The sequence below is a fragment of the Malaya genurostris genome, chromosome 2, assembly GCF_030247185.1.
Source record: "Malaya genurostris strain Urasoe2022 chromosome 2, Malgen_1.1, whole genome shotgun sequence".
Taxonomy (NCBI): Eukaryota; Metazoa; Arthropoda; class Insecta; order Diptera; family Culicidae; genus Malaya; species Malaya genurostris.
In genome coordinates this window covers 315247907-315259684 of record NC_080571.1, presented here as the reverse complement: position 1 = coordinate 315259684, position 11778 = coordinate 315247907, and positions in this window count along the sequence as shown.

Below are 11778 nucleotides of genomic sequence, written 5' to 3'. Positions count from 1 at the left end.
CTGCTTCTTTCGGTTTCCAATCGAATGACACCTTCCGACGGAGACGGAGACGGAAAACCTACTTCTCTATCTCGAGCACTCCACCGTCCAAGGTCAGCGAACGGATAATGGCAGAACCCCATTTCGGTGCGGGAATGCTGGCGGCGGAGGTGTGAGTTATTACCCAGTAGCTGTGGTCAATCGCCGCGTTGACCGTTGAGGTGACCATTAAAATTTCTACTCTATCAAAAACTAAGCGCCTGCTAAGATCGTCCCCCCCCCCCTCCTTCTAAAATAGACCACAGCAGGCTGGTATCCCCTTCCCATTGCAGGGTTCGTATTATGGTGGAGGCAATCAACGCCACATCCATTGTGGGGTGTCCTATCTACCATCATTCATCATGTGTCTGGTGGCTATCGGGAACTCGGTAGTACGCGCCAAGATTAGCCACCGACCAACATAAGCGGATTGGGTCGGCACACGAACGCATAATGAACCGGGCAGAAGCGACTTCTAATAAAGTAAAGCGCGTGTGTTTGCTGCTCTTCCGAAGTTGGGTGGGGAGGGGGGGGGGGGTCTTTTGCTGGGAGTGGTAGGTGCCATGGCTGCCAACTAAATTCTCTCGTTTAATGTTCGCATCCGCTGCAAAAGGTTGATTAATAACTAAACATTTAGCAAAACTGAATATCGGAATCAATTGGCGCACTGCGTGAATATCAAACTGTTTCTTATTTATACCAGCTGTCTTCGGAGCCAGACTAGAGAGTTGACCATAGCAGCATCCGCCGTGGAGACACCAGACTTTTATTGACCTTCCTGGCAGGAGTTCTACTCCGAAGCTGGGTGGCAATCTGGTTTCAGACTAATGGCGTTTATGACCGCATTGATGCGGGTCGGCCGCCAACGGTTTAACCGGGCAGCCCAGGCCAAGTAAAGTTGTTTGTTGTAGGTGCCTTTCAATAGGAAAATTGACCAATTTGTTACAGAAAGACGATTGATGGGACGTCGTTATGGAAATGCAGTTGCGGTCAGGGGACCAGTAACGGATCGATAGGAGCGCACTTTACGGCCATAAGTTGTGTTCAAGATTAAGAAAAGCCCATTCGATTCAATTGATAAAAGCTTACGCATTTAATGAACAACTAACTATTCGGAGTGGTGTGCCATTTTTCAAATTGGAAACTCTCAGATTCCAGTGCATGTTCTCGAAGCCTCGGTTGCAAGTAAAGGATGGGAACAAACATTTTGAAATATGCATCCATTTTTCGTTTGATAATGCTACTGAAATGTATTTTCCTTTTTTTCAATTGAACAGATCTTATATGTGTGGAGTTCCAAGAACCTATTCGATTTAAAATGGAACACGTTGCAAAATGTGGCATGAAAAATTACTTCAATTTGCAGGTTTTATCCCAATCCGTCGATTTTGTAGGATCCAGATGAAATGATTGAACAATTTAAAAATCTGACCTTTCAATGATATCTAAGCAAAGTCTTGGAATTACATTCCTTTCGGGGAATTTGGCCTTTCTGTTTCAACAGACTTCGCAGCCGATTCTTAGCGTACAGAATCATTGCATGGCTAGTACTATGGATCCTACTGACACTAAGAATCCTTTCAGGTCGGGGCTCGAACATACGACAACTGGCTTGTAAGACCAGCGTCCTATGCATTGAACCGCCAACCCGGGACAATGATGTCTAAATAGTTTTTTAATAGATTGAGGCTCAGTGACATGATACATCAAACAGTTCTCATTTTGTAGCCAATTTCCATGATCCCAACTCAACACAATATTTAAAAAAAGTGGTGAGCTGGTAATATCAGATAGGTGGACTGGTATAGCGTGACGGGTTAGTCGATGCCTTTCATACCGCCCACCTGAGTTCGATTCCCAACTCCGCACATAGGGTCAGAAAGTTTTTCTGGCCCGAAGCAACGGATGACCTTAAGAATAAAAACTCTGTAAACCAGATAAAAAATACATATAACATACACAAGCGGTCTGACGTTAACACGGTTATTATTATTATTATTATTATTATTATTATTATTATCATTATTATTATTATTAGTATTATTATTATTATTATTATTATTAATAATAATATCATTTATTTTACCTCGGCTTTAACCTTTTGGTCGTTCACCGGGGGTGGCTAATACGGTCAGCACCAACAACCGAAATTTGCGTAGTTCTATACTGCCTACTATATTGCCGTAAAAAGAGAAAATATATTTCACTACCATCAGTCTTTTGTCTTGCTATAAATCGAACTATTTCGAACAGGTTAAAGATATACTATTACGTATATTTGTAAAATAAATCTACTAAATTGTGAGAAATATCTTGGGCTTTAATCAATTAAGCCGAATACTGTAACTCCTTAGTAAAATATTTCTATAAAAATAATGTTTCTTTTTCAGATTTTCGTGCTGTTATTTTCACAGTCGTTTGGTTGATTGTTAGCATAAGCAGGTGTATTTTGTAGTGAATTAGTTGCATGTGACGGCTCGAGAGTGTTTGGTTTTTGTTAAGTTCTGTCTCAGTCTAGGGTTTCTTGATTCCGCGAAGACATAGCTTAATTATTCATGAAGTTAGATGTCTTTTTGTTCAGTTTCACGCAGTACATTCCGTTGCGAACAACTTTCTGATATCATAATTCCCGTTAGTGAGCCGGGATTAACACGGGAGATTCAAGTCCTGTCCGAACGTCACATAAAAAGATAGAGCCTGTAGCATTTAATTGCTTTCAACTAAAAGGTGATTTTTTTGAGGTTAGGATTTTCATGCATTAGTATTTGCTCAGATTTTTTGAGGTTATGATTTTCATGCATTATTATTTGCTCAGTATGCTCTGACATTTCATCATGAATAGACTTACTAACGAGCAACGCTTGCAAATCAGTGAATGGGCCCTAGAAAAGTTGGCAGAAAATCCGCTTTTTTATCAACAAATTTTGTTCAGCGATGAGGCTCATTTCTGGTTGAATGGCTACGTAAATAAGCAAAATTGCCGCATTTGGAGTGAAGAGCAACCAGAAGCCGTTCAAGAACTGCCCATGCATCCCGAAAAATGCACTGTTTGGTGTGGTTTGTATGCTGGTGGAATCATTGGACCGTATTTTTTCAAAGATGCTGTTGGACGCAACGTTACAGTGAATGGCGATCGCTATCGTTCGATGCTAACAAACTTTTTGTTGCCAAAAATGGAAGAACTGAACTTGGTTGACATGTGGTTTCAACAAGATGGCGCTACATGCCACACAGCTCGCGATTCTATGGCCATTTTGAGGGAAAACTTCGGAGAACAATTCATCTCAAGAAATGGACCGGTAAGTTGGCCACCAAGATCATGCGATTTGACGCCTTTAGACTATTTTTTGTGGGGCTACGTCAAGTCTAAAGTCTACAGAAATAAGCCAGTAACTATTCCAGCTTTGGAAGACAACATTTCCGAAGAAATTCGGGCTATTCCGGCCGAAATGCTCGAAAAAGTTGCCCAAAATTGGACTTTCCGAATGGACCACCTAAGACGCAGCCGCGGTCAACATTTAAATGAAATTATCTTCAAAAAGTAAATGTCATGTACCAATCTAACGTTTAAAATAAAGAACCGATGAGATTTTGCAAATTTTATGCGTTTTATTGTTTAAAAAAGTTCTCAAGCTCTTAAAAAATCACCCTGTACTTTTAGAATTTAATGTAAACAACGGTATGAATTTGATTTAATTGTAACTAAAGTACTAGCTTTATATCGATACTCGTTGGCTTCTCAAAGAACTACTTATTTATAGTTTTTGCCTTTCTCTACAGAAAGATATATGAATTGCTGGAAAAACCGACTTTCGAACGGAGCCTCGGAGACCCATAGTGTTATATACCATTCGACTCAGTTCGACGAGATCGGAAAATGTATGTGTGTGCACTTTTCGAAGATATTTGAACGCGCTCAATTTTCTCAGAGATGGCTGAACCGACTTTTACAAACTTGGGCTCGTTTGAAAGCTACTGTCGGGCCAAGTTCAAAGATCAAATATCTGTGACTTTTGGTTCCAGAGATATGATGGTATAAGTGACGTAACTGACAAAACACGTTGATTTTTATCGCTCTTATATATATATATATATATATATATATATATATATATATATATATATATATATATATATATATATATATATATATATATATATATATATATATATATATATATATATATATATATATATATATATATATATATATATATATATGTAAATATATATATATATATATATATATATATATATATATATATATATATATATATATATATATATATATATATATATATATATATATATATATATATATATATATATATATATATATAAGAGTGCCAATATTTTGGAATCACCTCTAATTTCGTAAAGCGCTAATGCTCAAAAGTTTAAGCCGCTCGAAAAATGTCCTCATCCAAAATTTGAGCTAAATCGGACATGCGTAAGGGGTGCTGCCCGGCGGTTAAGGTTTGAAAATTTTCGAAATTTGAAAAAGCACCATAAATACTGTCCCAGAAAGTATGGACGCACTTTGATTTCGCTGTAAAAAATTCATAAGAGTTAAATATTCAAATTTCATTACATATACTGATAATATTAGACTACAACAACAGAATATTATTCTCAACATTTGCTACTTAGCCATTGTAGACTACGCGCACCTTCTTGCGAACATTCCTCATTAAATTCCGTACAGACTTCTTAGCGACAAGTTTAGACTTTTTTTCCAATCTTTTACGAACTGTTGAATGGTTTCGGCTGCTGAGACATGTTTCCTAAGATGTGCCTTCGTTAATGCCCAAAATTCCTCAATTGGTCGAAGTTGTGGGCAATTTGGTGGATTCATGTCGTTTGGGACGAAAGTGACATTTTTAGTAGTATATGTATATGCGCTGTTCATTGAAGCAGTGGTGATGAAGGTTTTCGAAATCTTACCGCAGCTACAAATTGCTTGCCAGACCATAGCTTTCTTACCAAATTTTCGACTTCGATCAATGTCTCGGACTGGTTTAACACTTGCCCTTCTCGCACCGTATAATATTGTGGTCCCGGCAAGGATTTGTAATCGAGTTTCACGTAGGCTTCGTCGTCCATGATTATGAAGCTCAAATTTCCAGCAAGAATCGTATTGTACAGCTTTCGAACCCTCGGCCTGATCGATGCTTCTTGTTTCGGACTACTTTTTGGTTGTTTCTGCTTCTTATAGATTCGAAGATTCAAACGTTCTTTAGCACGAAGAACATTCGACTTCGAAGTGCCCACTTATTCGGCCTCATCCTGAACTGAAACCTCCTTCTTTTGCTCGAACGCCTTCAGTATACGTTTATCCAACTGAGGGTTAGCAGGACCATTTTTTCGACCCGTTTTCGGTTTATCCTCAAAGGTGTTATCCTCACCGAACTTTTGGATTGCATTTCGCACGGCTTTTACACATACTCCTTTATTTTTTGCTATCTTTCTCAGTGACAGTCCGCGTTCTGTGAACCATTTGTACACAATTTTCGACGTTGTTCTGCTGAAAGTCCACGCATTTCGAAACAAACTAATGAAAACGAATAAACAACTGCACAAGTGGTTAGAGAAGAATGTTAACAACAGGATGCAGCCATAAAAATTGACAGATTCTGAACCATTGCAAAATGGCAGCGGTTTTTGGTTGCGTCCATACTTTCTAGACAGTCTTTAGGGGGGGGAGTACATAAAATTTCCAAAATCGAAAAAAATTTTCTTTTTGAAAAAAACAACTTGCTGGGACTTTGATTTTGATTTTGATATTTTTTCTAAGTCCCAAACAGTCGATTCAAAAAAAAATTTTTTTCGAGATGATACTAAATCTCAACGTTCCATGCAATTCTAAGCCTTTTGACATCAATTTCGATTTTTGCGATTGTTATCGATTTCCAAATGCAAATATCCGCGAAGCAATTAAAGCCGTTTAAAATAGTTGAAATTCTTACCGTTGGCAATCAACGTACTCGACAAAAACGAATTGACTAAAGTCAGTTTAAAACATATTTTTTGTAACGATTTTGTTTTAGACTTTGTTAAGACGTAAAGCCGCCTTGAGCTAGTTTTAATATGATCAGTATCTAACGGGGAACAGATTGAAAAACCGACATGTGAACACAATGATGTAATGAAAACCGCGAAAATGTTACCGCAGAGACGGGACTCGAACCCGTAGCTAACTCCTAACCGGGGAAATTGTTTTACCAATTAAACTACCCTGCATATGAAAACACATGAAGAGAAAGTCCAATTGATTGGACGAAACTAAGCATGCTTCGCTCTACTTAGCCACTACGGTATTCACTTACAGTCCCCGTTAGATACTGATCATATTAAAACTAGCTCAAGGCGGCTTTACGTCTTAACAAAGTCTAAAACAAAATCGTTGAAGGACAATAAAAGGTTTGTCTACCTTTACCATTGTGTTTGAGATCACACAATCGTCACTGCTGCTACCACACACTAGTGGAGATCCATTAAATCGATGGATGAAACTATCGTGTGTTATCCCGTAGATAGCGAAATAGACAAAAACAAAAGTCTCAAATCAGTATCGTGCGGCAAAAGCAGATGGGTAGAAATAGACTCGTGATCATTGTATGTGTTTCTGTTGAATTTGTTTCCGTCGATACGGGACTGTAAGTGAATACCGTAGTGGCTAAGTAGAGCGAAGCATGCTTAGTTTCGTCCAATCAATTGGACTTTCTCTTCATGTGTTTTCATATGCAGGGTAGTTTAATTGGTAAAACAATTTCCCCGGTTAGGAGTTAGCTACGGGTTCGAGTCCCGTCTCTGCGGTAACATTTTCGCGGTTTTCATTACATCATTGTGTTCACATGTCGGTTTTCCAATCTGTTCCCCGTTAGATACTGATCATATATTTTTTGTATTTTTGTAACTTTTTGTACCTACTTTTTTAACAAGAACGAAAACACAACTTTACAGTTTCCACATCAAAAACGCCCGAAACGTCGGGTAATTTAAGAATTAAATCGTTTGCCTAGTGATTTGGGACTGAGAAAGCCGTCAGTACTTATATTGGAACCTTAATATTTTCTTATTTTAATGTTTCGTCTACGATCGACAAAATGATATGCGAATACAACTATGTAATGAAAACCGCGAAAAAGCTACCGCAGGAACAGGACTCGAATTCGATTTTTTTCTGGCTACTTAGAGTAGTTTAGACACTAACAGTTTTGTTTAATGTGCTACTACCAATAACAGTCCATTTCAAGACAAATAATAAATCAGCCTTTTTCAAGGCTAACTTACCAAATAATTAGTTCCCAAACTAATAAGTCTTTTTCTAAACTGCCATTAAATCAATCTTCCTTAAGGCTACCTCAATTTATTGAAAATCAATCACAACCCGAGTTTTGTTTTACCTTCATGTCTAAATGTTTCGAGAACGACTGCTTCTAGGAGAAAGTTCGTTAAAAGAAATTTGCTTCTGTTAATCTGTAATATTCCAGTTTTTAAATAACTATTTTACTAGCAAGTTACTTTAAGTTAAGCAAACGTTGGTAAATTGGTTTTGCTGTAACTTATTCAATTTTCAATTCACACTAAACAACTTTGCTCCGAATGCAAACTTTAAGTTAACGTTTGAAATAAAATTATGAAAAAATGTGTTGGCGACGTTTTTGTTTAACTTTTTGATTCATTTTCTAATTTCTGAGAAAATTTAAACTTTTTTCAGTTTTTTTATTTACTTTTTTTTTGAGGATTTATCCGATTTTATACAACTCTTTTCGGATACCATTTTCTTACATTTTATAGTTGTTTGGTTTGACCGAGTTACCATGATTTGAAGAAAGTGAATGCAAAAATACATTTCTGAATATCAGTCTGGAGTCGAATTCATTTCTTCATCCGGGCAAGACAAATGGTTTGCCATTCTGAAAGCATGTTTGAAGTTTCATTCAAATTGTAGACTTGATTTTACTACCTTTTCAACTGTTAATTTCTGGAATTTTTGAATGCCTCCTAAAAACATTTACGCTATTCTTCTAGAATCGGATTGTGGAGACGTAGACATTCTTCTGAAATTTTTAAAATGAAACCTTGTCGTTCTGAGAAAAACGACAATCTATGGCTATGTTCCGTTTTATGTTCCACGTACAGATACACTGGGAACATTATAAACGATATAAAGGAATGGCGAACCTAGAGCAAAGCCTCGATCACGGAACAAACAATTGTCACATGGACGAACGCTGTTTGATTTGTTTGGATTAGGGTAAAAGACTCCAGTCTAAGGAATGAAACCAGTGATGAATGATCATGCTCTAGTTGTGATGGAAAGCATAAGTTCTCTGTTTCATCGAAAAAAATTAAGTTTCGTGAGATTTCCAAGGCCGTAAATATATCATAAGACACTGTGTTCAAAATTATGTATGAACATTTGACCATGAGAAAGCTTTTTCCGAAGTGGATTTCGATTAAAACCAACAATGTTACTTCACTCTGGAATCAAAACCATCATCATCTGAGTGGGCTGCAGCCGTCGAACCAAATACAAATAATAATACCACTAGGTCCCATACAAACAAGTTAGCCTAGCCTAATTGACTGTTTGGAGTTGACAGAATAACCGTGAAGAAATATAAAGTGTCAGGCAACGAAACCACGGAAGATCGTAGTTGCTAAGACACGAATTTAGTTTGTTTGTTTTTAAAGGGTGATTTTTTAAGAGCTTGAGAACTTTTTTAAACAATAAAACGCATAAAATTTGCAAAATCTCATCGGTTCTTTATTTTAAACGTTAGATTGGTACATGACATTTACTTTTTGAAGATAATTTCATTTAAATGTTGACCGCGGCTGCGTCTTAGGTGGTCCATTCGGAAAGTCCAATTTTGGGCAACTTTTTCGAGCATTTCGGCCGGAATAGCCCGAATTTCTTCGGAAATGTTGTCTTCCAAAGCTGGAATAGTTACTGGCTTATTTCTGTAGACTTTAGACTTGACGTAGCCCCACAAAAAATAGTCTAAAGGCGTCAAATCGCATGATCTTGGTGGCCAACTTACCGGTCCATTTCTTGAGATGAATTGTTCTCCGAAGTTTTCCCTCAAAATGGCCATAGAATCGCGAGCTGTGTGGCATGTAGCGCCATCTTGTTGAAACCACATGTCAACCAAGTTCAGTTCTTCCATTTTTGGCAACAAAAAGTTTGTTAGCATCGAACGATAGCGATCGCCATTCACTGTAACGTTGCGTCCAACAGCATCTTTGAAAAAATACGGTCCAATGATTCCACCAGCGTACAAACCACACCAAACAGTGCATTTTTCGGGATGCATGGGCAGTTCTTGAACGGCTTCTGGTTGCTCTTCACTCCAAATGCGGCAATTTTGCTTATTTACGTAGCCATTCAACCAGAAATGAGCCTCATCGCTGAACAAAATTTGTCGATAAAAAAGCGGATTTTCCGAATGGACCACCTAAGACGCAGCCGCGGTCAACATTTAAATGAAATTATCTTCAAAAAGTAAATGTCATGTACCAATCTAACGTTTAAAATAAAGAACCGATGAGATTTTGCAAATTTTATGCGTTTTATTGTTTAAAAAAGTTCTCAAGCTCTTAAAAAATCACCCTTTATTTAGGGGAATAAGCTGTTTTTCGCCATGGACGATTTCGACAAAGGATCTGATGTGTTCCAAATGCTTCGATTGAATACAGCGCCAGTGTTCATTCATTTTCCGGCGAAAGGAAACCCAAAACCGACGGACACAATGGATATTCAGAGAGTAGGTCTTTCGGCGGAAGTGATCGGCAAATTAATACAAGAGCAAACCGATATTCAAATGAAAATATTCCGCCCTTCGATTATTCAGCAACGATGGCTCCTCTGATGCTAACCGCATTCGTTGGAGGATACTTGTACTTGCGACGAAACAACTTGGACTTTTTGTACAACAAACAAATTTGGGGATTTTTGGCGGTCATTTTCTGCCTGGCAATGGTTTTCGGTCAAATGTGGAATCATATCAGAAGTCCACCGTTTGTACTCAAGAGCCAAAATGGCGTAATTGTTTATAGGTTTTTGTTTAGCGGTTGTTTAATAAATAATAAATTAAGGTTGTAACCAATAAACAAACAAATTGTTGAAAATGTATAACCACACAACTGTTAAATTGACCAGAAGATTTTTGGTTATATTCTGAATGCCGCAGACACGCGTCATATTTAGATCGTCGTCGCTTTCAACATTTTGAGCGGGGTTCTTGCATCTGCTCTATTGTATGAGCTACCGTCACAAAAAATTATTTTCTCACCACAAAAACTAACTTTTTTCCTTATTTTGAGCTTAAGAAACTTATGTATAATGTTTTATGTATTTAATCAGTTATTAGATTTTGTTTCTGATTGATGAAAACATTGCGACAGAAAGCGCAAGATTAAAAAGTTAAAAACATAGGCGGTCAGTCAGGTCATTATCTTGGTATACGTTCCACCTTAAATTTTTAGAAGACGACGAACAAAATGAATGATTTCGCTAATAAACATCAAAGATTGAAAAACGGTTGATAGGAAAGAACCAAGTTAGGATGATAGCTAACTACTTCAGGTCACTTAAACGTGAAATCGTTTACACGTCTTATATAGGCAGACAATCAAACAAACAAACACAAATATTATATAAAAGCAACAGCGTAAATTTTTCATTTAAACTCTTAGTTGTGATTCCATTGCGCTTATTCCTTTTCTATATATACTGTTACTCCGGAGAGCTCATGACGCTGACATTTTGTTTTTGAGAAAAACTTCAAAACTTTGACAAGGTCGTCAAATGGTGAGATAACTAAGTCCTCACAAGTCCCTATCTCATGCCTCCCCGAGCGTCTATGATGACATTTGGTCAATAGAACGGCGTCGACTGGGTGCTATCGCCTTCTGCGTTAGTAGCAGAATGAGAGGGTGCGAAATGGCTTGTAGGTTGAAGCCCATCATAAAGTGCAGTGTTTATAGTATATTATTACAACATATAATTCTGTTGTTTATTGCATCATGTATTATTATTTTTATTATTTTTGTTATTATTATTAGAAGAGCGTAACTTACACTGCGACATTACCTGTTATATTGTATCATAGCATATTATTTAATATATTATCGTCTTACACTATTTTATGTTATTATATACTATGCTGTATGATATTATACTGCATTGCATTATATCCTATTATATTGTATTATATTATATTATATTTTATTATATTATATTATATTATATTGTATTCTATTATATTATGTTATATTGTATTGCATTATGATGTATTATATTATATTATATCATAGGGTTTATTATGAGTAGTACTACGTACCTCTGTGCAAAATATAAATTTGTTTTCCTTATAAGTTATCATTTTTAAAGTAACTTTCAACTAAATATCAAGGTCGTCACAAGGTGAGCTTGGTCCTCACTGGTTCCTGTTTCATGCCTACACGTGTGTCTGTGGTGACAATTGGTCGATGGAATGCGTTGATGGCAGAATGAGAGGATGAGAAATGACATATAAATTCAAGTATTATTATAGCATATCGCAACATATCATTTTATTCATTCTATTATTTATTATATAATTCATTGTACACTGAGGTCTTTTTTTATGCGAATTTTCAGAGTTATGCGGTTTTTTTATGCGAAGTTTCAGAGTTATGCGGTTTTTTTATGCGAAGTTTCAGAGTTATGCGGTTTTTTTATGCGAATTTTCAGAGTTATGCGATACGTAA